A 25207-nucleotide genomic window follows, 5' to 3' on the forward strand; every position below is an offset into this window, starting at 1 on the left:
TAAGAGACAGGAGGTGCTAAAGTTCAGGCTGACCATGAAACTGCAGTGTGTCCCTTGGTGTGTGTAAGACTTACAGGGACAGTATTTGACTCCTTGGTACACACTTGTGTACCCGAAGCCACACGAAGACAAATACAGCAGAAACCTTGGCAGGTGCTTAAGGACTAAGGAACAACTTAGCTGCCTTGAGGAGACAAAGAGGCTCTCCAGCACCTGTAGAAGGACTGGTTCCATCAAAGATCTTCATCTGCAGCCAGTTCTTAACATGGATAAGCTGCTCTGGATTTACTTTCCTGAGCGCTGCTGTATAGGCCAAAGACAGGCAGATATCCACAGGGACAAATAAGAGTAGTAGTGCTTACACAAAGGTCATGTGCTCTGTTGAAGTTTATTTACATCCTTGCTTCAATGTACAAGGATACTAAAGCACACCAAAGAAAATAACTCAAGATTTTCTTTAAACATGAGAAAAAACAACTTATTTTTACCCCTGTCTTGCTCTCAGTCTTACTGAATCACTTAAGCTGCAATATTCCAAAACTACTCAGGCTGAGGAAAACAGCTGGTTTGAAAAATTTCAGTTCAAATATTAAAAGTTTCACAAATCCTCTGAAAACCAGGGTACTATAACGGGAACCACTGGGCAACTTTCCTAATTGGCGGTGCTACCAATCTATTACACAGTCAGGAATTTACATGTTTTGTTTATCGCACTCTACACTATCAACTGCCCTCCAGTAAGCTGAAAATAGGCAGTAAAATAAAAATAGGATGGAAGCAGAAGAGGTAGAGCTGCCAGCTGAACCCAGACAAGCCCAGAAAACTGTTCTGTGGCCAGTCCGGGCAGTGAGAGACACCAAAGGACAGGTTTTGTGTCTGCCATGGCCTTACAAAGCTATACCAGACACAAGCACATGCACATCACTCTGACAGAGAAGGTTTTCACAAATGAATAGTCTGTACCTCTCCCAAGGTCATGTGCCTGAAACCCAGAGCCAGTCAGACAGACTGTTAAATGCGAGTGGAGCCATACAGGCTGTCAAGATAAAATTATCACAGTCATATTTCAGCAGATTGAAAAGAAACCTGAGATGCATGTTCAGATTAGCTGCAAGAAATAGGATACCTGGACAAGCAACAGGCAATCCTATCAGCATGCTGTAAAGAAAACTGGAGCAGGTTTCACACAAACCAACCTCCGGAGGAAGAGTCAAAACAGTTCCTTCTTCTGAGGCAGTACGTGACTGTTTCTAGAGCCATGTGATGACAGTGTGGTCAGAATTGTACCTCAGATCAATCTGTGGGACTACAAAGAGCACCCAGCGCTGAAGTCTCCTTTCCTAATTCACAGAACAAATTTAAAATGTTTCTGTAGTTGCACAAAAGATCCCACCTAGGAGTCAATTTCTGAATGTTTGCAGTTCTCAGAACAACTCCAATGAAGTGAAAACCAGTGAAGGTTAAAGAGCTTTTTATTTTCTGCTAACTCCAAAATAAAACCCAAGAAACAAGTAGCTTGCAATGTGTTCTTAGACACTTCAATGTGATTGTGTGTGTGAGATACAAAAGTTTTACAATTTTTAAGTTTCCATTGTGTAATAAATAGTGGGTATTACAAAAATTTTAGCATCTTTAGGGAAAGACTAGATTTAGGATTGCAATGATGGATTTAATTTCCTGAGGTTATAAAGTTAAGCTATAAAGTTCTTCTGTCAGGTCAAGAGAACTCCTGACACACCAGAAACTTTCACTTCATGATGAATTAAATCAGATAAAGCTGTCGCTTGAAAGATTATAATACCAATGTCCTACTCAATAACCATACTTGTACAGGTTGTTGCTTTTACATTTGTAAGTGGGTTTTGCACCTCTTACGTTTAGTAATGTGTGATCCTATCTTTGGAGTGCCTGTTACACTAATATGAAGTGACACTTCCTTAGTAAAGGTTCAAATTTTAGTTGACCTTCCATTCTGTCTGGACAGGTGAATGAATCGGATTGTCAATTCTGTAATAAGTAGTTGAATTTTACTTTTAATAAGATTTCCAGTGTAAATTATTTTTCGAGCAGTTCTACCCATCAGTTTTCTATAGGGTCAGAAGAACTGTTGTTCTGCATCATGAATTGCATACGGCAGCATAAAACAAGGATAAATCACAAGTACAAGATTTGATAAATACGAGGCAAAAGATAAGGAGTTCACCTTCAATAAACAGTTGAATTGTGACTACTAAGGTCTGGCATTGAAAGCAAAATAGGAGATACTTGGTAAAGAGAGTTACACTTCAGTAGCGTGACTGCCACATAGGCTTTCCATGGCCTTCATTCAAAGCTACAGCTGCTTAGCATCTCTGAAAATCAGACACAAAGGATAATATTGCATTTAAAGCCACGGAAAGTTTATGCATGCAATGCACTGTCTTCTGCCACCAATAATCCTGGAGCATAAACAAGGTTATTTCATGAATGAAAAATGAATGCATTTATGAATGAATGGATGTGCTTTCCAAACAGTCATTAGGGCAGAGGGCAGTAGGGTGTCAGAAGAGAGAGGTTTCTTTTCCTAACACTCAGACAATCTGATCTCTTTCAGGGTTTGACCCCATGAGGAAAGGCAAAGCACAAAGCCATCTTGGAATACCTTCATTTTGGTCTCTGTCAAAGATCATATTCCCTCCTCCTCCACAACCACACACATCCAGTTTACTCAAGATTACTGCTGGCCAGGTGAAAACAAGAGGGAATGCCATTCCTGTCATCACTCCTCAACCAGAGAGTCTGAGAAGGGCACATACATGAAGCACCTTGGTCTACAGACAGGTCATGAAAAAGGGAGAAACAGAAGAATCACTACAGATTGATCTGAAAGCATACAGCATGAGCCACCTGGGGTATTCACCATAATGGGGTTGAGAATGGCATCAGAGCCAAGAGGGATTTGGTTTAAATTGTAAAGGTCGCATGGTATTATTGTGCTGGTGTGATAGATTTAGCCAAGTTTCATTAGCAAACTCAGATTTAAATAAGCTTGTCATTTTAAATACCACTACAGGAATCACAGCTGCTATATTTTCCATGACAAGTGGAAGGGACTTAGGTGGGAACAAACTTATTAATTACACAGACTTTTCTTCTTAGAAAAACAGCAATTTCTTTAGCTCAAACTTTAGCACTTTAAAAAGAAGATAGTTTACAAGTGTTACCTGTTCTCTCTTGCTGCTTTTGCCACTTCCTACAATATTTGGAAGGTCTTGCTCTCTATTTAAAAGCTAAGTTATCAGATGTGGCTAATAATTCCCCAGCACATCTCTCTGACTGTTGCCTACGTCATCAAGGGAAATTAAATGACCCAGACTGTACCTTCATTGCAATAATGCAGTGCAAAGTTGCTTCAGAACAATTGCAGTTCTGCAGCTGGTCCGTTCCCTTGCCCTGTTTCCCCTCCAAAGCAAAGGAGCTGAGGGAAAGATGCCCAGGGAAGGTGAACAGTGCTCTGCATCACTGCCCAGTGGTGACAGAATTTGTAATGATAATAACATTTCTGCTCCAAAAGCAAGAGTCAGATCAAAACCCTGTACCGGAAAGGTCTACTGCTCCATCACCTTCTCCAAAAATGTGCACCATCCAGGGAATATCTTCATGGGCCATAACTGACAGACCCCAACTTCCTCCCTGAGCTGTCCAGGTACAAGGCAGCTCTTAAGTTGGTTTCAGCTTCAGCAGTTGCTAAAATGCTGTGCATCATCACTGGGCACAGTGTGGTGATAAGTGAGCTCTGCAACTCGTGACTGGCGTTGGAGAACATCTCACCAGCCTGGGGAAGAGACAGAGGGGAGCTCATGTTGCCATGTGCAGACATGTCCTACATCTGAATGGGCAGTGGGGACACTACACCTTCATGCAGGAAATTCAAAACATGATTCCTTGAAGCTTTCCTCATTCCTATCTTTCTTTTTCTGACATTGGTGACATTTATAAACATGTATGTCTGAAGCCAACCCAGGGACAAAGCCTTGTGAAGAAATGATAGCTCAGCTAGATTTATCAGACTTTTGTTCATTAGAGAAATCTGCTTACAATGATAACAGATCGTGATTGTAAAAGTGTCTCAGGAGGCAAAGCCTTTTCTCATGAGAAGTTCTGTAGAAATGAAGAGGGACCAAGCGCATTGTTGAGTTACCTTAAAGACAAAAGTTTGTACAATATATCTGTACACATATATCTACTTATGTGTATATACAAACGCATACATATATACTCACACTTTAAAGGTACTTGAGCTTTTCCTTTTCAAATCTGTGACAAGAGTGTGAGGATGAAAACTTAAGAAAGTTTCAAAAGCTCACAAACATATTCAGTAAAAAAGCTTTTCACATCATTCTTGTACTCAATGTACAGTATTAAAAAACCCCCAACATTTTAATGGCTGACTACTACTTATAAATGATTAATGTATTGTATTGCACGTAAAGTGCTCTCCTGTTTCTAGGAATACCTTGTTGGGTAATATTCTCATTTGTGATTCATATACATGTTCTTTTATAATCACAGTGAAATAACAGTTTCCGGGGAAGTGGTTTTTAAAAGTTTGTTGCTACAGGAGATCAAAATATAATAAAACTTACATAGAAGCAAAAATCATGCGTGAACAACATCACTAGCTTTAACAATGGACTGAATAAATGCACGTAACTATAAACAGGATGGACTGAATTTTTCATCCTGGCAATTAATTGCAGAAGGCTACATTCAAATGAACAGGCTGAGCAGATAAGCTTGCATGTATCACCATAACCATTTGCTTCCAAAACATACATATACGTGCCTGGGTTCCCACTGGCAGGGAAATTCTCACTGCAAGATATCAACATAGATCTTTACACACAGTGTTTGGGATACTATATACAAAGAAAAGCACACGTAAAAGCAGTGTCAGCAAATAGTAATGACAGTCTTTATTTCAGTGAGCAGAGGTGGCCAGAGCAGCTGGGATGACCTCAAGTTCACATTCCAGCATTACCAAGAAGCAGAAAACAACTGCCAAATATGCCAGATATGACACTTCAAGATTTAGTCACCTGTTGTTTTGTTTTAGTGAGGGAAGACATTGAGGTAGTGGCTGGAATGACATTTTGCTTGGCTTTTTGAAATAAAAGGAAATACTTTCTGTAAGCATGGAGTAAGCAGAGCACTGAACAACTCTAACAGCAGATCACCCCCAAGCTGAAACAAAATTCTCACAGTGACCGCAGAACTTCTACTACTGCCCATGCAGTCCTGGTGTGGACTCTTGAATCTCACCTATCCGTGCAAAAAACTAGAAAATAAATGGATTTCCAGCGTAGCCCTCTGCATTTAGAACCAAATTGTTTAGCTGTGGGGCTTTGGCATTTTTGTTAATAAAAGTAAATTGAAAGTGCAGTGATCAGCCAGTGAACAGCAGTCTTTGTGGAATTACTTAGTCATCCAGACTGAACACAGAACACATAGTTTAACTTACTGCTTCCCAAATATCAAATAAAAATAAAATATGAAGAGAACAGCCTAAGTCTGATTTAAACAATGGAGGAAAAGAGCACAGAACAAAATGTTACAGAAGTAAAGGATTTTTTTTCCAGAAAATTATATGGCTAGAATAAAATTATAGAATTGTTCAGAATAAAAGGAATGCAGCAAATAATATATTTTACCTATATAAAGATTGGTTTTGAGCAATTGTATTGAAATGCAGTGTTTTGAATGCAATATCCAAATATCACAATACTCCCTTAATACAGAGCTATATGGATCTTATTTGGCCAAAATAAACTACAGAATAGAGAAATCTTACAGGCTTAACTTGCTCTGGGATTTCTGTATAGCCTCTTTGCAGAAATACTAACCCAAAATGTAATGTAAGAAAGGCAGCAATATTTCGAAAACATCAGTACAAGGGAGTGACAGGTATTAAAGACACCCCCTACCTTTCACAATTACATGAACTGTATCAGTTTGAAGAAATAAAACTCTTTCCCTCCTCACTATTGTATTTATTTTCATTCCCTTCAACAGCAATCTAGTATTCTATGGAATGTAAGGGCATTTTAAAACCTGAAATGTGAAGGTCATTAACTGAATTAACACAAAGGATGAAAAATAATTTTTAAAATGCAGTACCAATATTTATATAGCAGTTTAAAAGGCCATAATCATTACAAAGTCTATGTAATTGTTTGTGTATATGAAGGGCTTCAGGGGGAATGAAAAATGTGAAAGATTTTCTCTGGTGCCAACTGCAGTAAAATTTGATGTGCCTTGTAATCCCTGGATGAACTTCAAGACCCCTGCCCGCAGGACCAGCTCCCGCACTAGGAAATGCTGTTCTGTCACGGAGAGAGATCCACAGGCGAGACGGTCCAGCCATGTTTCTGGTCCGGCCATGTCTCAGGTCCAGCCATGTCTCCACTGTAGATGCCAGGAGCCCTGCCAGGTCTCTGTGTGTGTGCCAAGCTGCCACACAATGGCCAAGGGCAGAACCAGGTGGGACCATCCCCATGCCCTGCCCTTGGCCTGCACTGGGGGAAATCCAGAAACACCAGCAAAAAGAGAAGTGGTGCATTCAACAGGCTCCTTGGTCTGGACAGTGGAGGGACCAGGACTGCCAGCAGGACTGCAAAAACTACCTGCTGTGCTGCTTTCACCTAGGCTGGGAGATGCGAGGCCTGTTCTCACCGCTGCTGTGGGATTGCAAGTTGAGGGTGGCATGTTCCTGTGTTTCTGTCTGCCCTCTGGGATATCGGCTCTCACCCACCCTAAGTGCAGTCAGCAGGGTCACTCTCTTGCTGTGTCTGCACGCTACGTGACTCCAGTGCTGCCTGTGCTTTTATGCTCTACTGTTACACAGTAAAAACAGGGAAGGTTTTCTGCTGAGGTAACAGTCAGTACAAAGCACTACCACAAAGACCGCAAGCAAAAGCCACCCACAACAACAAAAGAGAATTCAGGATGCACAAAACAAGTCTACACTGTTTATTAGCATTGTGTGAATAACTTGCCAGGCCTTCTCTACCTCCACCCTCTGTGCTTTAGTACCAAAAGGTATTAGGAAGCACTCCAAACGCCTGAGTCTGACTCTAAGAGGCTAAAAATCTTAACAGAAATTGCATATGGAATTCCCTTTCTTTCATAAGCTTCAGAAACACATGCTTTGAAATCCCCAGTGCTCTTCTATCAAACAGTGTAGAGGTGAATAAATGTAGCAAAGACCAAAGGTATTACAGGGAAGATTCTTCTCTGCCTTTCATTGCATTTTACAGTTGCTCACATTTGTACTCTAAGTTCAAAGCTTGAACACGAACTGTCACTGTCTGACAAAAACTTTGCGCTCTGTATAAAAAAGCACCCAACAACATTTTCAACAGCATTTTTTCATCTCCAAGAAGAATATTTTAAAATATAAATCATACTTCTCAAAGCCACTGCCAGTACCCAAGCGCTCCCCATGAAGACAGTTAACTGCACCCTACCCGTAGAAATGATGCTCCTCCGACCGCTTGCTCTGTTCCCTGCTTCTTCTGCCTCAGAGTGCTCAGATCAGATCCTGCCCCGGAGAAAAAGCAGAGTCAAAGGCTTGCGATACTCAGAGCTGAGTCCTGGAGTCAGGCTGCAGGAGGATCAAGGAGTACTGGGCTGAAGCAGCATGGAAGGGAGACATATCAAAGTATACTATCGCTCAACCATCACGCACAGGTAATCTCAGAGCATCTCAGTTTGAAACTGCTGGTCACCATCTGGTGATAAAATAAGGAGATGCCAAGTTAGTTAAAGTAAGCTTGTGCATACTGCCATATTTTACTTACACTACATAATGAAACCCGCTGTCACCTTCATTCATACTGTTGTGTCTTTCCCACTGGAACAGTTTTATACAATTTGTGGGGGTTTTTTCTCTCCTTTGCTTCAATTACAATCTGATTTCATCTTTCCATCACACATGCACATGCACATAAGACTGGATGCACTTGAGACTGAATGTGGCACTTAGTGTCATGGTCTAGTAACCGCAGTGGTAGTGGATCAGGGGTTGGACTTGATGATCTCAGAGGTCTTTTCCAACCCAGCTGATTCTATGATTTTATAATTCTATGGTACCCTTCCAATTCAAGATGCTTCTAATATGAAAGGAAGATAAGTGCAAAGAGACCTACAAAGTCATGCCATTCCTAAAAACAGGAACAGAAGTCAGCCATTGGGATGAATTTGCTAAACAAGGCAGAATTAAAGGGTTAAAAAAAGCCCCACAACTCTGGCTCTTTCTCTACTTCACAACTCTTTAGTGTGCATTGGTGAATCCTGGACAGCAGCAAAATTAGGCCTAGTTGACCTTTAAAAGAATGAATAATTTCCTAACATGTTGAGATGTTTTAAATATACGTAACAGCTTTAAACACCCAAAGTGCTCTGCTTCTAATTATTTTTGCTACATGTGAAATATTTGAGGAAAATGTAGATGATATCTTTAATCTGTTAATTACCAGCTGGCTCCTAGCGTGCATTATTAAGCTACTATGGCAGTGACTAATGCCTCTGACAATACTAAATTACCAACAACACCTTGTGGAGGAATGTGACCTGAGCAGCCTAGAAAGGACTAGCCGCAGGTGTTTATTTTCAGATAAAGACAGTTTATTAACTCAGGCATAAGACAACAAACCTTAAATACCACATGCACATGTCTGGAGGAGGAGAAGGGCTGCACCCCAAGCCCCATGCGCTGCCTACCCCATGGGCACCACCGTGCCTCGTGGCTGGAGTAACCCAGACACCTGCATCTCACTCTCTTTGCTCATGGGACAGATGGGGAGGAGGAAGAGCACCCAGGATTCCTCTCTGGAGGTATTTTAGATGCCGTGGGCTTTGCAGCCATGGCACCCTGCTCAGTGACTTTGGTAGGGATGCTGGTTGTGCAGAGCTGGTGCTGTACCTCACACTGATGTTCAGGACTCCACTGCTTCCAGCCCGGCAGTCCCAAAGTCTGTGTGCCCACAGTCACACATCACAGAGGCTCGATGTCAATGTGAGTTTGCGTATCCCAAAAGGGCTGGGCCCTATGCCATCCCTTCATACAGTTCAGTAATTCCCTGATGTGAAGCTCACGAGGGAACTCCTGCTGAAGCAAAAGCAGGCTGCAGGGCTGCTCAGCTGCAAGGCATGTCAGGCAGGAGATCTGAGAGTCTCAGGGATGGCAGGGACTTTCAACTAGGGAAGATGAAGGAAACTTAATTGCCCACAGAAGGTCCCTCTGCACAGCTGCAGACCAAGCAGAGTCGTTTTCCCGTCACCTTTGAATATAAAGCTTTTTTTTCCCTTCTTTTTTTCACTCAATGCACGTTCTGCCAAATTGATTAAATTAATAACATTATTGCTTGGACAGGAACTTACATGTCTTAGTCCTAAGTGTGTGAAATAACATTACTCTCCTTTCCTATCCTCCTGGAGTGGTTAGGAAAGCCAGTCTTCTCTTGTGCAGTTGCATTATAAAATTGCTGAACAAACCTATTCTGCTGTAATGGGAAGGGACACATTTTCTTCCCTACTGTAAGTAGGTCAATGAAAACATGATGTTGTGAGAATGAAACTGTTTTCCTCCGCCTTCTTCCCCCTAATGGCATTTTCAAATCATTCCGATTTAATTATGTCTGTAGTGTTAGCTATAATAACATTGTAAGGTTATTAACAACTGATGTATTGGTGGTCCTAAAGTCTGGGATTTGTGCTTCCTTTGTGGGCTTATTTTAGCCTCAGGTATACACATGCAATTCCTATATATAGGAGCACATCATTGCACAGTTAAAAGAAGCCTGCAAAGAAATCTGGATGTGAAATGCAACAACACATTATGAGGCACAACAATTTAACTCTCAGCTCTGAGATTCACCCTGAGCTTCTGCATCAATGTGATCTCTTTGTAAGGATGAAATTCTATCATCTACTCTAAATTTGTAAACAGCGAACTTGCTCTGAATTAATACTGGCATAAGCAAAGCCAGAGTATTTTTAGTGGAACTATTACAATTCATAGCAACTGGAGACTTCTCTGCATGTGTATCAGGAGGGATTAACCAGTAGCTGGAGAAACATTCAACTTGCAGCTATAACTATCAGAATACTAAATGCAAATTTAAAGGCCACTGGAAATAAAAAAATACACCGGGGGAGAAAAAGGAAAAAAATTACATTACTAAAGAGAATATAGAATGCCTAAAGTATTATCAGAAGAAATGTTAAAAAACAAAATGGGTGTTGCTTTTCTACTGACTGCCTCTCTCTATTTTAGAACAGATGGTGTAAATTAGTTTTGTTGACATTATCTGAAAAAAGGAAAAAGTTATTAATTCACCTCGCGTAATGCCTGTTGTAAGCTCTCACTCACCCACACAAGCACTCCAAAGGCCCCCCTCTGCAACCAAATGTTTGCCATAGCAAAGGTTACATGCTCTTACAACCCACTCCTTGTATCCTTATCCTGAAAACAACAGGCCTGACTAGGACAGTAAAGCTAAGCAAATACAAGTGGGCACCACTGTATCCTCAGTGTGAAATTTTTACCCTATAAAACCCCATGACTTCAAAGGAAACTTGGATTTCAACCAAAGAATCCAATTACATGTTTCAAATTTAGGATGGACTGTCAAGTGCCAGCTGACAAAGTGATGTCCCCAAGTATTTCAGGACAACAATATTTGAGCTGAAATGCAAAGCCAGCTGTTTATGCCTTAACCACTTACCTAAGGAACATTTCAAAATGAGGAAATTATATGATGATTAAGTGCCTCCTGCATCTCAGCGAAACACAATTCACTCTGCAGAGAGATCTTTGAAACCAGAATGCAGAAAGCATGTCTATCATTAAAGCAATTCCATATGCGGTATTATCACGCATATCACCAAATCATAGGCATGGTAGAAAAGATACGTAATCCACCTCCCACTGTGAGATAAAGTCGGATACACTTCAGTCATGTTTATTAAAGCCATTCCTAACACTCCCAGTGATGGAGACTCCACATGAACCACTGGCAGTGTATTTCAAGGATAACACTTTCCTTCAGTTTACCTCCTCTTTCTCGCTTCACTTTAGATGCATTTCTTTTTGTCTATGGCACAGAAAAGAGATTAGTGGCCCACTCTTTGCAACAGCCTGTTCTTTCTGTGCTTGAAAAACTGCCTGTATCCTACTCACTCCTCAGCAGATTCTTCTTTTTTAGGCCCCCTGGGGCATGTCCTACAGATCTCTGGTCATTTTTACTGCCTTATTCTCCACATCAAAAGTGGTCATCAGTTTCTTTAAGTGCAGTGCTCCAAACTGAACACAGGACCCCAGCTGAGCACTCATCAATGTGGCCATTGCTACCTGCAGGCTGTAGTTCCATATGCATCCATATGCATATCACACTTTCCTTTTTTTCCTTTCTATAATGTAACAGCTCAACATTGCCAACTTATGTTCAACTGGAGATCCACAGTAACCCTTGTCCTTTCCTGAAGAGGTGTTGTCCCACTGGCTGTTCCCCAGCCGGTGTCAAGAGCTATGAGCACACAGAATCCTCTGGAGCTACACACCACCACTGCAGCCTCTGCGTCTGGGGAGCCAACTGTGCCTTTGAGATGCCTCCTCATGAAAGACAATGACTCGTGGGTAGTTTTTAATTACCACACAGTGCAAAATACTGCAAATCCATCAGGCACCTGGCCAGTATTTGCATAAACTTCCCTCTTTTTATTTGCTCTATCCACCAGTAACAGAGTGGAAAAACAAGGACTATTTCTTCCAAGGCTGAAATACCCAGTTTTGTGTCCTTGTTCTATATTGAGCCTGTCAGTGTAGATAGTTATGCCTAGTACAAGCCCAAGCAGTCATCTACAATGGTGTACAACAGAAAAAGGATAGGACTAATGACCTGTGAAATAGGCATGGACAGACCTGGTTGGGGTTTCTTTCTGGCAAAGCTTAGTTTCTCTTGGACGTAACATAATGGATGACTTACTTATTTAGTACTTTACACACACAGTTACAAAAGCAGAGGCATTGTACACAAGGAATTTATTTCTGCTTTCAGAAAAAGAGAGTGGCCTGAAACATTATCAGTCCATCTTCTTTATGACTTTTTCATAGAGAATATACCGTTTCAATGAAAATGGATATTAAAAAGTGTAACAGCAAAGATTAAGTCCATTCAGTCCAAGTTACCACTGAGGTATGAGTAACTGCACGTGACTCTCAGCTAACACCTAATCCCCCTTCCATGAAAATATACTGTCCTGAGAAAAGTTTATCTAAGCCTGGAAACTACTTTTCTTTCTTCAAAAAGTCTTTAAACTCTTTACACTTTTAATTCTATTTAGGAATCCATTACCAGACTTAATGTAGATGAAGAACTTGTATTTGCTTGGATTCTTTCAACCATCCACTATCTCATTTAGTTATTTAGCTGTATGATTAATGAAATTGTATTTACTATCACCTACAGTCACATAATTGCTTTTTGCCATCATCATTTTAGCAAGTTTCCTCTGCTTACCCCCACTTACTACTATAAAACTAAATTTTATGGATGACCTGAAACTTGATATATCAGGTATTAGAGTCAAGCTGAATATATTTTTTATACATTTTCAGCAATTTTCAAAGCTAAAATTATTGAAAATAAATAGTTTTATCTCTGCTAAAAGAAATATTTTACCATTCTTTTGCTGAGCAGCATTCATTCCTCCATGCTTTCACATAAGAACTTCCAACCTGGTAAGCAGGTACAACTGTTATCTTATAGTCGTATTTCATCCCCCCAAAGATGGTTCTCAGGGACCATCAGAGCTTACAAATGCAAGGGATTGCTCCACCAGCTGAATGTCTACACCTTTGCTGACGACTTTCGTTTTGAACTGACATGGGTCTAAGGAAGACGCGCTCAGGGGGCTCCTTGCAAGCCACACAAAACCTCTTGTATTTGAAAATGTGTCTCCTCCAGAAATTTCCTCCCTGAGACTCTGTAGGCAAGCAGAGAAGATGAAGCCAAGGATTTCTGCTGAATTACCACTTCTGGATATGCTGCCAGCCTGCCCTGATCGCTATGATTATGTGTTCAATGGGTCTACCAACTGTAGACCTACAGTTGGGAAGACAACCTAGAGGTTCGGATGAAGAGGCCTGGAAGGTGGCAGAGAGAAATGGGAAGCCAAGATGCAGAACAGGTTGTAAGGGAAGTAATGTGATATATGGCATTATCAGAAGTGGGTTTTTTAAGAGGTAAAACATGGCTTGTTTACAGAATAGCCTGGCAGAGAACATAGCTTGACTTTCAGCTCCATTAAGCTCTTCTTGCATTCCTGTACCAACCAGCATAATACAATTTGTACCTGCATGAAGCTGATGTGATTTATTTTCCCTATTGAGACATGCAAATTGATCGAACTTTTAAGAACAAATATAAAACCATAAAACTCCTTGCTTTTTTTTTTGATCTGTTTGGAAAGACGTTTTGTTGATGTATATACACAGAAAAGTGAAATATTTGTTATTGTAATAGCAATTAAAAATATACATCAAATAGCAAGTGCTTTCATACTTGGATCTATGACGTGCCTTTTTTCCTGGGTTCTAGTCTTCAAAGGACTGGCTAGCTTGCCCAGAATAAATTTAATTTCTCAAGTAGGTGAGAAAGCTTTCAGTCATACAAGATAGTTAGGAGTCCATATTAAAAAAGTGACAAGATTTCAGAATAATCAACTCAGAAGTTAAAAAATGTTTAAATCAATGTGTTGCCTTTGTAATTTAACACATTTTTTAGATGTAGTTAGTCATTCTCAAGTCAATTTATAGGAAAAAAGAATGATCTAAAACCAGGAAATGGACGGTATTTCCATATCACACAAATGATACAGTAGGTCTCTTAATCCAATATAAATGAGTTGTGCATTTAAAAAAAATGGGGGGACAGAAACACATGATAGCTAAGCTGGAAAGGATCAAAGTGTTCCCTGATCTTCTTCTAAGGACAATGTCACATTAGGAATGAACACACACTGACAAGGTAGTAATTACTAGAAAGCATATACTTCCATTAAATGAGATATTTTTAAAATGCAGTAGAGGAAAGCCTAAGATTACTAATTCCATCTGCAGCTGTTACTTGATAATGGGTACTCAAGGACAACTTCACTCCAAGCATGTTCCTCTGTGCTTTGCCTGTGCTTACTTCCACTGTGTTTAAAAGAACCAGTCACAAGTTGACATTAAATTGCTTTTAAAGTCTACTTGCTCACAGACTTTTCTGTCTCTGCTTCATTTTTTCCTTCCTTTTTTAGGTTCCACTGACTGCAGATGTTCTTACAAATTTACAAGGAGGTATTTCATACCAGACGAGTGTTATCCTTAGTACGGTATCAAATGTAGATACCGTCCTGATCATTGAGGTCTGCCGTGGCCCTTTGGAGCATCATGCTGAAAAAGATTGTGAATACATTCGATACCGTACCGATGGAAGCCTTTTCAACCAAAGGCGACTGAAGGCCCACACCAAGACCTTAAACCAGGAGCTGCTTTATGCTGATGACGCTGCCCTTGTTGCCCACACAGAAGCAGCTCTGCAGCGTTTAACATCCTGCTTTGCAGACGCTGCTGAGCTCTTTGGGCTGGAAGTCAGCTTAAAGAAGACAGAAGTTCTCCACCAACCTGCTTCTCAGGAAGCCTTCCATCATCCCCATATCACCATTGGCCAGTCAGAGCTTAAATCAGTCGAGCAGTTTACTTACCTAGGTAGCCTCATCTCCTCAGATGGTATGATTGATGGGGAGATAGACAACAGGTTAGCAAAGGCATATAGTGCTTTTGGAAAACTCTATAAAAGAGTATGGCGTAATAAACACTTGAAGAAAAGTACCAAGATCAGTGTTTACAAAGCCATAGTGTTGTCTACTCTCTTATATGGTTCCGAATCATGGGTCGTCTACCGCCACCACCTGCGACTCCTAGAACGCTTCCATCAACGCTGCCTCCGTACAATCCTAAACATCCACTGATCAGATTATGTGACCAATACATCTGTTCTTGAACAAGCAACAGTCACTAGCATTGAGGCCATGTTGCTGAGAACACAGCTGCGCTGGGCAGGACACGTCTCAAGGATGAAGGACCACCGCCTCCCTAAGATCTTGCTTTACGGTGAACTTGCCACTGGCTGCCACAAGAGAGGAGCCCCGAAGACAAGATACAAGGACTCCCTGAAACAACATCTCAACCTCGGCCACACTGATCATCTTAACTGGTCTACTCTGGCCTCAAATCGGGAGGTCTGGAGACACACCATCTACAACGCTGCCGTTTCCATTGAAAACACACGCAGGATCACTCTCGAGGAGAAAAGACAACGCAGAAAGAACCATGTCCTGCTGAATACACCATCTAAGGAGTCTTTCTGTTGTGCCTTTTGCAATCGGATATGCCTGTCTCGTATTGGCCTCATAAGCCACCAGCGTGCCTGTAACAAATGTAGATAGAGCCTTCCTAAATCTTGGTTTGTGAAGCCTAGCCTTGAATGTTATCCTTACAATAGATATAAAAGAAAATTAGAATGCAGCACTTAGGTACTACTTTTTGTTCCTTGATCCTGAAGCATTTCACAGACCTGGGCAAGTATCACTGTCACCAATCTCAGAAAAGGATATGCCAAGCCCCTTACATGGCTTGTCAAAGATCACAGGCACAGAAGCCAACTTGTTCCCTCCACGGCCCCAGGGAGGTTATGTTCAGCAAACAGCTACCTCCATGCCAACAAATAAATTAATAAATTAATAGATAAAGATTCATTATTTCCACTGCTTTCCTATCTCTTTATTACTCAGAGTATAATCCCTAATTCAAGTTTTATAGCAAGAGACCATGTAATTAGTTCAGACACAGGAAATAGATGGTAAAACTCAGTTTCCTGTAATACCCCCTGCCAGGGAGGACGGTTTTTTCAAGACTGTTAGGTATTAGCCATTCTCTCAACTACCACAGCTGCAATTAGATGCATTTTTAAGCATCCTATTAGTGGGAAGGATTGCTCTGTTTCCAGGTAAAGTCACTGCATACCGTAATAATTAGCCAGGAAGTACTTTATTCTCTGATACACCAGGAGCCAGAATGAATAATAAGGGCAGGAGAATGAATAATAAGCGCAGGAGGTCTGAAAACACTTGGACTAGCAAATTCCCTGGGTTTCTGCTCATGGACTCAGAGGTGATAACATGGCTGCACAGGACATCATAATTGCATTAGTTTTGGGTTTGGGTGTTTTTGAGTTTTTTTTACAGAATTACAAAATTACAGAATTGATGCTTTCTACGGTGAGCTGCACTGTGTAAAGCATTGACTGTCATACTCTGCCAAAACAAATTAGCTGCTGTCACTGGCAGCAGATTCATTAAGACCCAAAGGAAATTGTATCACTGTAAGCTGCTTCTATGTACTTTTGAGCTCAGAAAAATACCATTACATCGTCAGGGAACCCTGGGGAAACAGTCCTTAAACTCCTTACCAACTCATTCCTGATGACACCCCTATTTTCTTGTTTATGGTAAAATGATAACTGCAAAAAGCCTGAGGATGAGGCTAGAAGAAAAGTTTTACAAAGGAAAAAAAAAGATCATGACAGAAAGAAAGAAAATGGGAACCATGTACAGTAATTGTAAAGTCTAGCAAGGAGGGATTTTTAACACCCATAAAGTGTATCCCTGGCACTGGTTTTAGCAGTTTGCAAAGAAGGAAGTGTAGGATTTATTAAAGGAAAAAATGCTGCAAACCCACGTTCACCTCAGAGAGCATAGTTTTTTTGAACTCTCATGACAAAGTCACAACTTAATGGTAACAAAAAGGGAGGGACCATGACCTGCCTCCTCCACAAGCAGACACGCTACTGGCTGTGTCAAAGCAGCGCTTGTCCTGAAGAAACACCAGTCAGCTCCTCGGAGCAGGAAAGCATGACATATGCTAGTGATGAACACTGTAATAGCATCAGAGCAGCACCTCAACCACTCACACAATACCCAAAACCAAGAGGCACCAGCTTCTGCTATAGTCTTTTGCTCCCCTCTTCAATATTCTGTCCCTTGCTTATCTCCTGAAGATCAGCACCTTGATGATCTCTCCTCTCTCTGCAGCAGCAAGAGGCAGGGTCCAGGGGCAGGCTCCCTCTCATCTTCCCATCTCCTCCGTCTCAGCAGCACTTCTCCATTTTCCCCTCTATAGGGTTAGTGGGAATCCTGGGAAATGTGAGGGAGAAAGGGAAGGCTGCAGCAGGTAAAGAAGTCCAGAAGATCACAGAGAAGAGGGTGTCACCATCCCTAGCAACACCCTGTTACAAAAGCCTTTTAGGATGTGTTGTCTCCTTCTCTCCTTTCAGCTTCCCTGCTTCCCAACAAATCCTAGTCACCTTAGGAGCACGGGGCTAGGTTGGGAGAAGAGGACAGGGAGAGAAGGAGGGAGAGGAGAGGGGTCCTAGTCCCCATGTCATGCTCCAATAAAGCTACCACACCCTTAACAAAAGCCTCAGCAGTATCATGCTGCCAGGTAGTACCATTAATCACTGAACACATGCAGTACCACACTCTCTCTAACCATGAAAAATTCACCCTAACAGCTGGCCAACGATTTTCTCTTTCAGCAAATATGTCAACATTATAATAATTTAGAAATTGTACAAATACAGCAATGTTTTCTATGGAAAAATATCAGTCTATTGAAGATTTTCCATTTATTGCCAGGATGACTGGAAGATGTTGTGGATTAGATAGGCCAGAATATACTTTTTAAAGCCAATCCAATACCACATAGCAGTTACCCTGGGAACTCCCTGTTCCTGGGTCAGATGCTTATTCCCTTCCAGCAGTGATGTTTCTCAGGCAGCGTCACTTCCCAGAATACAAAGCATGCTTCCTTGTGACAAAGCTCTCCAGTGCCTCTTGGACATTTAATTATGGGAGAAGGGTCTCAGATAATGAAATGGGAACATCATGCTCCTGAACTATAGCTTCTGAAAAGCAATACGCTGTGGTAGGGAAATGCAATTTAATTTTGAACTGACTCAGGAATTTCCCATGGAACATTAATTCTATTTTCTGCTCACCTCTGAATGTCAGTCTATTTTTCTCTTTCAGTTTAGGAAGATTATAAAAAGTGCACTGAGCCCCTACTTCCAAATACGTGGATTCTTCTTCCCTCCATGGGGAGTCCATAGCCCTGGGGAGGGTACATCTGAAAACAGAAGCCCATTGTGTCAAGCCTTATCAGAGGCGATGCCTAGCAGGAGGAACTGCTACCTAGATACCCAACACAGAGAGTAATAAAGGTATTTCCACCCCCTTCTGATTTGCAGGGGCTCCTAGAGCTCGAACAACTTGCCTGAAGCTGCACAGGACCCTGTGCAAGAGCCAGAAGCTAACTGCATTTTTACCAAGCCCCACTGCAAGTTTTACTCATCTTGACAGCTTTTGTTTCAAAGGTCTTCCACTTCAATACTAAAACAAATATTACAGTAATTCCTTAGTGTAAGCAACTGTTGGCCTGGAATTTAGCATGGGACTGAAGTGCTGAGCTAGTCTGAGCTAGTTAAAAGAATATCCAACTACTACAAATTTTAAGAGAACTGACTTGAATGTCATTTCTCACACCTGCATCTGTTTTTTTCCAGATTTACCTTAAAGGTTATCTACTTCCTTCTTCTCCATCTCCTACACTTAACCAAGCAGAAAACACTTCACAGCAAATTTGCTCAACCAAATATAACCAAATGCTTTGCAAAATTTGGTCAAGTTGATCAATAAGGACAAACTTGATCAAATTCAAGAAAGATACCAAAACATATCAGTCAGACACATCATCTTTCCTTGAAACAGAGGACCTGTTTTTATTTTAATTCACCCAGTTCCACATATTTTGCAAGACAAAGACTGCCATTATGTGAGTCTTTTCAGCACTGATATCTCTAACCAAAAATGTTAGGCACTCCAGTTATCCAAAGACAGCACCTATTTCCTATGGTTGTTATGGACAGTACTAACACGTTAGGAATTCTGAGTACGTTTGGGTGAACTGCCACCAAGTCCAAAGTTAGGAGCTCCTCTACTATGATGTAAAACACATGTACCCAGAATAAATGGCAAAAACGAAGTCAGCATTTAGGCGACACTCACTCAAAGCACAGATTCAGATGAAACTCTCAGACTACAAGTTCTTGCTATATAACAAACATTACATTTAACTTCCCACGGAGTTTCTGTATTTTAAAATTCTTTTGGGTATAGGAACTTCACCAGAAATTTTTGAGAAACTGCCTGAAAAAAACATGAAGCAATGCATCTGCTAGATACTGAAATTACTTCTGATAAGTTCTAGAAAAGATATGATAGCCTGAATCTTCTTTTCTTACTCAAAAATTCACTATAAGTGATGACAATCAGGTAAATGCACACATTTTTAAATAACTGCTAGATGAACTTTGTTCAGAGAAAATGAGAGTCAAAATGTTAAAAAAAAAGAAAACCAAACCAAAAAGACCCTTAAACTCCAAGTAAAAGCACTATTTGGGAACAAACAAACAAGAAGGTTAAATTTAATTAACCCTGTGTTGTGTTCAAATTTACCCATGAGGAAATAGTTCCTAAGTGAAACCATGGCCCAACAAGTAAGCAAACATTGATTACATCCTCTCTAACATGGAAAACAACTCGCTTTTCAACTTTGTAACCATAAGCAGCATTTCAAACAGTATGTCCCACTAATGAAAAGCAAAGCTTTGTAACAAAACTCATCTGATAGGAAAACGGCACTCCAAACTGTAATAGCAAAATTCTTAAAGCCTAAGACTCCCTATGAATGCCAAGAAAAGGAATCTTGTGAGTTAATTTCACTGAGGAATAAAGTTCCAATGATCCATATGGAGAAATGGTGGACAAAATCGCCCGGGAAAAGCATTACTTAGGTATCCACCTCATCCTAGAGTCATGTCAGAGTGCTCTGAAAGCAGCAGGAAAACCCAGAGGAACCACACCAGCAAATGCATGCGAAGCCAAGCTTCTTACTTACCCTACTGTATGCACCATGATCTCTTTTGCCACCTTAGTAATTCCAAAGTATCCAGAACGATATTATTTTTAAGAGAATATTAGAGTTGTTAGAGGAGACAGAGGCAAGCTGACAAGCAGAGCTTTGTGAGAAGCCAGGCGGAGAGGGATGAATTTAAACCCTGGCTCAAGATGCTGTGTATTCTGCGTCTATCTTTAACTTCTAAGTGATTTGGTTTCACATTCCTCTGAAGTCCTGCTGGCAGATGCCTTCGTGGAGCTTTACCAATCGCAGGCATCCAGCCCCCTCCCCTCTTCTATCCCTCCACCTCCCTCCCTCCCTCCCTCATCTTCTCCCTCCCTCCCGAGCCTACCACTCCACCCCCATCTCCCCATCCCCACCTCTCACACACACACACACACACACACATACGGGGTTGGCTGGCAGGATTTCACGGACTTCCAGCCTCAGCTGCCCGCTGCTGGGAGCCAGCAGCCTGGCAATTAGCTCAACATGGTGCCTTCGGAAATCCAGAGTGGCTCGGCCTGTTGCTCGGTGCAGAGGCACCTGAAATTACTGCTTGTGCCCACTCAGGCAAAGTCCCTGAGCCAGAGCATCACCAACCGACTTGTGGTCCAAAGTGGGACACCTGGGAAGCATCTTCCGCAGGGCACCCCAGGCACAACCTGGAGGGGCGTGTGGGTTGGGGCAAGGCAGCAATTCACCCTCTGTTGGACAACGCTTCTGCAGAGACTCATATCTGGATGCCTGCAGCACTTCTGCCTGCGCAGGGGGCTTTACTAAGCATGTACAAACAAAAAAACCTCACAAACAACCTCCCCCAAACAAACAAAAAAAAAATCCCACCCAAAATTTTACCAGATCTTGAACAAAAAGCTTCTGAAGTTCCACTCTTAGTCTGTGGCTCCTTACAGTAACAATACATTGCAATCTTGTCCTGACTCCGAAGTAACTAGACTACAGATTAGTGGCATCATTTGAGGTGACTGAAGTGGAGAAAAAGGTCCTTCCATGTAAGCCAGAAGGACAGTATCCCTACGAGAGACTGACAGAGTCCATAGTGTTGACACAACACCCCCCCCCCCCTTAAGATCAGCCTTTTGAAGCAGCAGTTTTTAATGCACAAATGCATATTCAGTTGAACACTGCTTGCCATCAAGTCTGCCTTATCTCAGACATGGGTGGGAAAAGAACAAGCCACAACACTTTATGTAAAACGTATGAATTATTGAACACTTTCAGTTGCAACAGGAAAATACCAATTGACAGTCACACCAATTCAAACAGAATAACATGGTAAATGTCTGTGGTTTCTTAGAGTCTTCGGCCTTTGTCTGAGCTGCTGCCAAGAGGGGTTTGTACCCAGGGATGTAGCCAAGCAAGCAGTGAGCACAGGTTTAGGCAGAGGAGGCAAGGTCAAGCTAAAAACACATTTAGCTAAAAACACATTTCGAAAATGCCTTGCCAATGTTCTACCTGATGAGGCATTACAGTTTTCAGAGTGCCAGTGTTGAGAGACTGGACTGATTTAGTAGTAAAAGTGATCATGCAATTACTTCAAGCTAACGAAGGGAATGACTCAAACTTGGAAAGGCCTAAAGGATGGTAAAAAAATCAGTTGAAGGGCTGTATCAGAGCACACATTTAGTAACCCTGCACATCTTCTGCCTGCTTGATAACATATATATAAATACTTACATTTGAAACATATATATAACATATGAAGTTTGATGAAAAACAGTAACTTCAGTCAGTCCCACAGACAAGAAGGCAAGAGTCCTCTTAAACCTGGAGAGAGCACAGGTTTGTGGGCATGGAAAAGCTGCTAGCAACACACAAACATAAAATAACAAACTGTCTGACAACTCCTGAAAAGTCGAAAGATTTATTTTGAATCACTAACCTTTGTTACTATTAGCAAAGCCAGACCTCAGTATGTTCAATGCCTGCCTTTCAGAGCTCGTTAAAATCTCCAGCAAGAGCAAAACACGTCGTGGACTTCCTGCCAGATAGGGAAGAAGTCACTTCACTGCTTTGCCTCAGGACTGCTGATACAACAGTTCAGGATGTGTGTCTATTATTCAAGCTGAGGAGCTGCAGTGAACGGCAGAAAAGCTGCCTTGCCTGGCACCGCTTTCAGATAGAGCCACCTCTAACACTGCTGGCTTACAAATCTTTCAGAGCAGAGAAAATCAGAGTCAGTCTCCCATTCAAACGGTGCAACTTCATATAATGCAGTATGTACCTCAAGTAATTTTTTTTCCCAATTGTTTGTAAAGGTGTCAGACTTGAAGGGCAGTAATCACTAGAAGCAGAGACCAACTGTTAACACTAGGACTTAAAAAGCACAGTGCTTTAGATGCTCAGAGAGACAAAAGAACAAAGAAAACTCTTTGTGCCTTTGTGGCTGAGGGCTCCTTTCTAATTAGGGCAACAAGGAAGGAAGAAAGAAGCTCCCCACGGCAGAAGATGCACTGGACAAATGTGGTGATTCAGAAGTGAAGTCATGAACAGGAAGGATTAAGGCTGAGCTGTTTATAGAACTCCAGCCTACCTTCCTACCTCTAGAGAGTGCTTAAGTGTTAGGAAAAACAATGGCAGGGAAATCCACAGAAGCACATTCAGGCTTTTATCTAAATTTGTGTATTTCCCTTAGTAGATATAGGGGGGAAAAGATTGGGTTTTGAATCCTCTGAAAGAACACTTAAACTGTTTGCTTCCCGTGTCTCTTAAAAGGTTATTTAAAAACCTAGGACTATGGGGGTAGAGGGAGTTTTGGAAAACGATGCTGGAAGTTAGGGGGAAACCTTGAATGTCAACATGGACAGCATGATCTTAATCTCATGAATGGGATAGTCAGAGGTCATATGTCCAAAAACTGTACCACATTAGCCAAAGGAGAAGACAGGTGTCCGGTTTCCTCAGATGAAGAGCTGTGCAATAATACCAGTGTCTAATGTGCAACATAAAGTGTACAGCTGGGAGAGACTTACCACTGCTCTTTCTCTCTCAGCAGTCTATTGCTTATAACCATCATCAAATGCAACAGATTAGGGCATTAGATTTGAGATATATGAAAACACATTAATAGAAAGTTCTTGTGGAGGAGTGGGAGCTAGCTGGCATGGGAACAGAGCAGGGAGCAGCAGGGAAGGGAGAGTAATTTGGTACCAGTGTCAAGTGTAAATAGGTAACATGTTTGGAGCCATGTGACTTCCTACCCATTCCCAATTTAGCCCAGTGCCTAAGAGGCATGATGTGTCCCTTCATGTTTAGCTATTTTTAATGTGCACAGAATTTGCTCTTTGTCCCCTCTTGTCTGTCAGTGTCTTGGATTCATTAGTCTTGGCAGTCTTAAGATTTCGGCTTACTCGGACAAGCAACATCTACCCTAAGGGCTCAATCCTTCTAAGTCTGACTCAAGAGTATTTCTTGCTCTTTGGAATGATCTTGTTAACCTCCGCAGATGATTTCAGCACAGGTTTGTTCGAGAGTAAGAGCTTCGGAGTAGGGACTGTAATTGCATTGACAGGAACGCAGTTCCTGCCCATCACAATGGATCCAGCACTGTTTATTCAGTACTACTCAGTCTGCACACCCCTCACTGCCCCAGCCTACCTCCAGCCATTCCTACTCAGCTATGTGGCTACACCAAGAGCCCTCTCCACCATGGTCCAACAGGCAGGGTTTGGCCAAGTGTTGACCCATGTGTTGCTTCTCTCCTGCCTATGACTTTTTTTACTGGAAGAGATAAGGAACAGCTATTGAAGTGGGTTAGGGCAGGGGGCTCTTAGTGGTCGCCCTCCAGCACCCACTCCCTTGCTGCCCCACCATCACACAGCCTCCAACACAGCAGGGTACTTTTTCCCTGGAAGGGAACTCAGGGGAGTGACACGGGCTCACACAGGGCAAAACACTGCCCTGGTCTGCCAGTGTGGAGTCTGACTTCTCTAAGCACAACACTCTTACCATTTCTGGATAATGGGAGGAAGCTCAGCCACTGAAAACGTTCAGATAGGTTAGTTCTACTATTTACAAAACATATGCGAATCGTTTGGATTCTAGCTAAGCACTAATAAAGTAAATGAGGAATGCACTCTGTACATACTCTGTGAGCAGTTTTGCAGCAACAAAGGATTTTCTGTGCTGGTTTTTCTGTTCTGGTTTTTCTATGTTTCTGTGATTGAAGCTATAGGGAAAGAAGGGAGATCATCCATGGTCATAAATCTAAGCATCAGGAACAAACCATATTTTCAGTCAACTCATTTTATTGAATAAAGAAAAAATCTATTATTTATTTTTGAATGCTTCTTTACTTTTTCTTATGTCTTGTATTTGTAGTTTGGTAAGAGTTTTTTTGACAAACCCATGGTTTAAACCAGTATTTATCATCATATATAAGCACACCACATCTACAAGAGCAAAGATATAAAGACTTTGGCTTTATTTTTGTACACAAGAATGAAGTACAAACATTAATTATGAAGAATTTAATAACTTATGAAAAACTGTGCACTTGCAACACTTGTTCCCTGCAAAATCAAACCATTATTTATCAGATGCATTTTCAAGTTTACTTGAAAAATGCCTAAGAACAGAACTAAAACAATTCTGCTTCCATTTATCTTTAATTCAAACACTAAATACAGGAAAAAGACTACTCTTTTTGGTAGGTGTCCAATTGATCAGCAAAATGAAGATTTCCTAGATACAATAAAATTAAAAGAACTTTTAAAAAATAAGGTTTTGTAGGTAAATTACTTTTATCACACTGAAAAGTATTTTTCCAAAAAGAAAAAAAAAAACACAGCTAAACCCCATCCCACACTGTGCTGAGGCCTGGAAAAGGTTTTCCGGGCCTGATGATGCTCACTGATAAATAAAAAGCCTGTTTTCAGCCTTTCTATCATCCATTATTAGTCCTCTACCTGAAATCACTGCACTTTAACGGTTTGAAGTGACAGCTATAGCTCATTAAAATTGCTTGGTGAGCAGTGTACCTAATGAAGACTGTCTTCCTAAGGATTTATGACCCTTTATTTATTGCTCTCAGTGACAGTAATCCCTGTTTCCTCCAAACTCTCATGACCACTCCTGCCCCTCAGT

At 41.4% G+C, this 25207-nt stretch overlaps 1 protein-coding gene across 6 annotated transcripts in view; it reads right to left on the reverse strand.

Annotated features, from left to right (window-relative positions):
• Positions 1-25207, reverse strand: part of DTNA (dystrobrevin alpha) — a 229422-nt gene that overhangs the window by 165092 nt on the left and 39123 nt on the right. For 4 of the 6 annotated variants that reach the window (XM_017831698.1, XM_017831689.1, XM_017831680.1 and 1 more), the window contains exons 1-2: positions 20102-20242; positions 7506-7579 (exon numbers count right to left, since the gene is read on the reverse strand). The exons of 1 other annotated variant lie outside the window; for it this stretch is intronic. The gene's annotated coding sequence lies outside the window, so the exon portion shown is untranslated. Of the gene's footprint in view, positions 1-7505; positions 7580-20101; positions 20245-25207 lie in introns of those variants that run through there. One more of the 6 variants, XM_017831644.1, reaches the window with a different exon arrangement.

This window comes from Lepidothrix coronata, unplaced genomic scaffold (assembly GCF_001604755.1).
Source record: "Lepidothrix coronata isolate B3197 unplaced genomic scaffold, Lepidothrix_coronata-1.0 Scaffold6, whole genome shotgun sequence".
Taxonomy (NCBI): domain Eukaryota; kingdom Metazoa; phylum Chordata; class Aves; order Passeriformes; family Pipridae; genus Lepidothrix; species Lepidothrix coronata.